Source organism: Arachis stenosperma, chromosome 10 (assembly GCF_014773155.1).
Source record: "Arachis stenosperma cultivar V10309 chromosome 10, arast.V10309.gnm1.PFL2, whole genome shotgun sequence".
NCBI lineage: Eukaryota > Viridiplantae > Streptophyta > Magnoliopsida > Fabales > Fabaceae > Arachis > Arachis stenosperma.
In genome coordinates this window covers 97,996,988-98,001,259 of record NC_080386.1, presented here as the reverse complement: position 1 = coordinate 98,001,259, position 4,272 = coordinate 97,996,988, and the positions used below count along the sequence as shown (strand labels likewise).

The 4,272-nt window shown below is 37.9% G+C and overlaps 1 non-coding gene across 1 annotated transcript; it reads right to left on the bottom strand.

Annotated features, from left to right (window-relative positions):
- Positions 1-3,224: 3,224 nt before the first annotated feature.
- LOC130958357 (small nucleolar RNA R71) lies at positions 3,225-3,332 on the bottom strand. The gene has a single exon (XR_009077484.1). It is a non-coding gene; the product is annotated as a small nucleolar RNA R71 (small nucleolar RNA).
- Between the last annotated feature and the right edge of the window lie 940 nt (positions 3,333-4,272).

Below are 4,272 nucleotides of genomic sequence, written 5' to 3'. Positions count from 1 at the left end.
CAAGAAGAGTCTCTACACGAAAATGCTTGAATGCTCAGCCTAAGCACACACCAAGTGGGCCCGGAAGTGGATTTTTATGTCATTTACTCATCTTTGTAAACCTTAAGCTACTAGTTCTCTATAAGTAGGACCTTTTACTATTGTATTTTCATCTTTAGATCTTTGAATCTTTTGATCACATTTTGGGAGGCTGGCCATTCGGCCATGCCTAGACCTTGTTCTTATGTATTTTCAACGGTGGAGTTTCTACACACCATAGATTAAGGTGTGGAGCTTTGCTGTACCTCGAGTATTAATGCAATTACTATTGTTGTTCTATTCAATTCAGCTTGTTCTTATTCCAAGATATTCATTCGCACTCAAGAACTTGATGAATGTGATGATTATGTGACGCTCATCATCATTCTCACTTATGAACGCGTGCCTGACAACCACTCCCGTTCTACAAGCAAACAAGGCTTGAATGTTTATCTCTTGGATTCTTTAGTCAGAATCTTCGTGGTATAAGCTAGAATTGATGGTGGCATTCAAGAGAATCCGGAAGGTCTAAACCTTGTCTGTGGTATTCTGAGTAGGATTCAATGATTGAATGACTGTGACGAGCTTCAAACTCCTGAAGGCTGGGCGTTAGTGACAGACGCAAAAGAATCAATGGATTCTATTCCAACCTGATTGAGAACCGACAGATGATTAGCCGTGCCGTGACAGGGTGCGTTGAACATTTTCACTGAGTGGACGGGATTGTAGCCACTGACAACGGTGATGCCCAACATACAGCTTGCCATGGAAAGGAGTAAGAAGGATTGGATGAAGACAGTAGGAAAGTAGAGAGACGGAAGGGACAAAGCATCTTCATACGCTTATCTGAAATTTCCACCAATGAATTACATAAGTATCTCTATCTTTATCTTTATGTTTTATTCATCATTCATAACCATTTGAGTTTGCCTGACTAAGATTTACAAGGTGACCATAGCTTGCTTCATACCAACAATCCCCGTGGGATCGACCCTTACTCGCGTAAGGTTTATTACTTGGACGACCCAGTGCACTTGCTGGTTAGTTGTGCGAAGTTGTGTTTATACCATGGTATTGAGCACCAAGTTTTTGGATTCATTACCGGGGATTATTTGAGTTGTGAAAAGTAGTGATCACAATTTCGTGCACCAAGTTTTTGGCGCCGTTGCCTGGGATTGTTTTGAGTATGGACAACTGACGGTTCATCTTGTTGCTTAGATTAGGTATTTTTTAGAGTTCTTAAGAATGAATTCTAGTGTTTCAAGGTGATGTTCTTATCATCACCAAAGCTGATTGATTCTCATCAATTTAGCTCTTGAATGTAATGTCCTGCTGAAGCTTGGCTAGCCATGTCTAATTTCTTTAGACTAAAGCTTTAGACTAACATTGCATGATTCCTGGAATTCTCATTAAGAATTTTGATATCTTTATTTTCTTCTTCCACTTAATTTTCGAAAAATCCAAAAAAATTACAAAATCATAAAAACCAAAAATATTGTAAGTTTCTTGTTGAGTCTAGTGTCTCATTTTAAGTTTGGTGTCAATTGCATGTTTCTGTTCTTCTTGCATTCATTCATGTGTCTTAAGAGATCTTCAAGATGTTCTTGATGATTTCCTTGCTTTGATCTTTGAATTCTCTTGACTTGAGTGTTTTGTTATATGCATTCTCATTTTGTTAGTGTCAGTAGTATACAAACTGCTAAGTTTGGTGTCTTGCATGCATTGTTATTTGATTTTAGTTGCATTTTGATTATTCCTCATTATTAAAAATCCAAAAATATTTTTAATTTGTGTCTTTTCAAGTCAATAATACAGAGAATTGAAGATTCAGAACATACAGCAGAGGAATTACACAGAAAAAGCTGGGCGTTCAAAACGCCCAGTGAAGAAGGCAAACTGGCGTTTAAACGCCAGCCAGGGTGCATGGTTGGGCGTTTAACACCCAAAAGGGTAGTGCTTTGGGCGTTAAACGCCAGAATGTGCACCATTTTGGGCGTTTAATGCCAGGATGGCACAAGAGGAAAGATTTTGTTTTTAATGCAAATTTTTTTTCAAGTTTTCAAATTTTTTCAAAATCAAATCTTTTTCAAATCAAATCTTTTCAATCATATGTTTTCAAAATCAATTTCTTTCCTTTTTCAAAAATACTTGCTATCAATTAATGATTTGATTCAACATTTCAAGTATGTTGCCTTTTCTATTGAGAAAGGTTTAATGCTTGAATCATATCTTTTCTTGATTAGCCAAGTCATTAATTTTTAAAATCAAATCTTTTTAAATTGTTTTTCAAATCATATCTTTTCAATCATATCTTCTTAAAACCATAACTTTTCAATCATATCTTTTTAATTTCTAATTTCAGAATCTTTTTCAAAAATCACTTGATTTCTTTTCCACTCTTGGTTTTCGAAAATCAATTACTATTTTTTTCAAAATGTTTTTAAAATCTTTTACTTTGTTTTTGAAAATTTCTTCCCCTCTTCTCACATCCTTCTATTTATGGACTAACACTATTCCTCAATGAACAATTCGAACTCCATCTCTCTTGATAAGTTCGAATTCTTCTACTTCTTCCTTATATTTTTCTTTTCCTCTGACACCTCAAGGAATCTCTATACTGTGACATAGAGGATTCCATATTTTCTTGTTCTCTTCTCTTTTATATGAGCAGGAGCAAAGACAAAAGTATTCTTGTTGAGGCTGACCCTGAACCTGAAAGGACCTTGAAGCGAAAGCTAAGAGAAGCTAAGGCACAACTCTCTGTAGAGGACCAAACAGAAATCTTCAAAGAAGAAGAACCCATGGCAGCCGAAAACAACAACAATGCCAACAATGCAAGGAAGGTGCTGGGTGACTTTACTGCACCTACTCCCGACTTCTATGGGAGAAGCATCTCTATCCCTGCCATTGGAGCAAACAACTTTGAGCTTAAGCCTCAATTAGTTTCTCTAATGCAACAGAATTGCAAGTTCCATGGACTTCCACTGGAAGATCCTCATCAGTTTTTAGCTGAATTCTTGCAAATCTGTGACACTGTCAAGACTAATGGGGTTGACCCTGAGGTCTACAGACTTATGCTATTCCCTTTTGCTGTAAGAGACAGAGCTAGGATATGGTTGGACTCACAACCTAAAGAAAGCCTGAACTCTTGGGAAAAGCTAGTCAATGCTTTCTTGGCAAAGTTCTTTCCACCTCAAAAATTGAGTAAGCTTAGAGTGGAAGTCCAAACCTTTAGACAGAAGGAAGGAGAATCCCTCTATGAAGCTTGGGAAAGATACAAACAATTAATCAGAAAGTGTCCCTCTGATATGCTTTCTGAATGGAGCATCATAGGTATTTTCTATGATGGTCTGTCTGAACTGTCCAATATGTCTTTGGATAGCTCTGCTGGAGGATCTCTTCATCTGAAGAAGACGCCTACAGAAGCTCAAGAACTAATTGAAATGGTTGCAAATAACCAATTCATGTACACTTCTGAAAAGAATCCTGTGAACAATGGGACAAATCAGAAGAAAGGAATTCTTGAGATTGATACTCTGAATGCCATATTGGCTCAGAACAAAATATTGACTCAGCAAGTCAATTTGATTTCTCAAAGTCTGGCTGGAATGCAAAATGCACCAGGCAGTACTAAGGATGCTTCATCTGAAGAAGAAGCTTATGATCCTGAGAACCCTTCAATGGAAGAGGTGAACTACATGGGAGAACCCTATGGAAACACCTATAATTCTTCATGGAGAAATCATCCAAATTTCTCATGGAAGGATCAACAAAAACCTCAACAAGGTTTCAACAATAATAATGGTGGAAGAAACAGGTTTAGCAATGGCAAGCCTTTTCCATCATCTTCTCAGCAACAGACAGAGAATTCTAAGCAGAACCACTCTGACTTAGCAACCATGGTCTCTGATCTAATCAAAACCACTCAAAGTTTCATGACTGAAACAAGGTCCTCCATTAGGAATTTGGAGGCACAAGTGGGATAGCTGAGCAAGAAAATAACTGAATTCCCTCCTAGTACTCTTCCAAGCAATACAGAAGAAAATCCAAAAGGAGAGTGCAAGGCCATAAACATGGCCGAATTTGGAGAGGAGGGAGAGGCAGTGAACGCCACTGAGGAAGACCTCAATGGACGTCCACTGGCCTCCAATGAGTTCCCTAATGAGGAACCATGGGAATCTGAGGCTCACACTGAGACCATAGAGATTCCAATGGATTTACTTCTGCCATTCATGAGCTCTGATGAGTATTCTT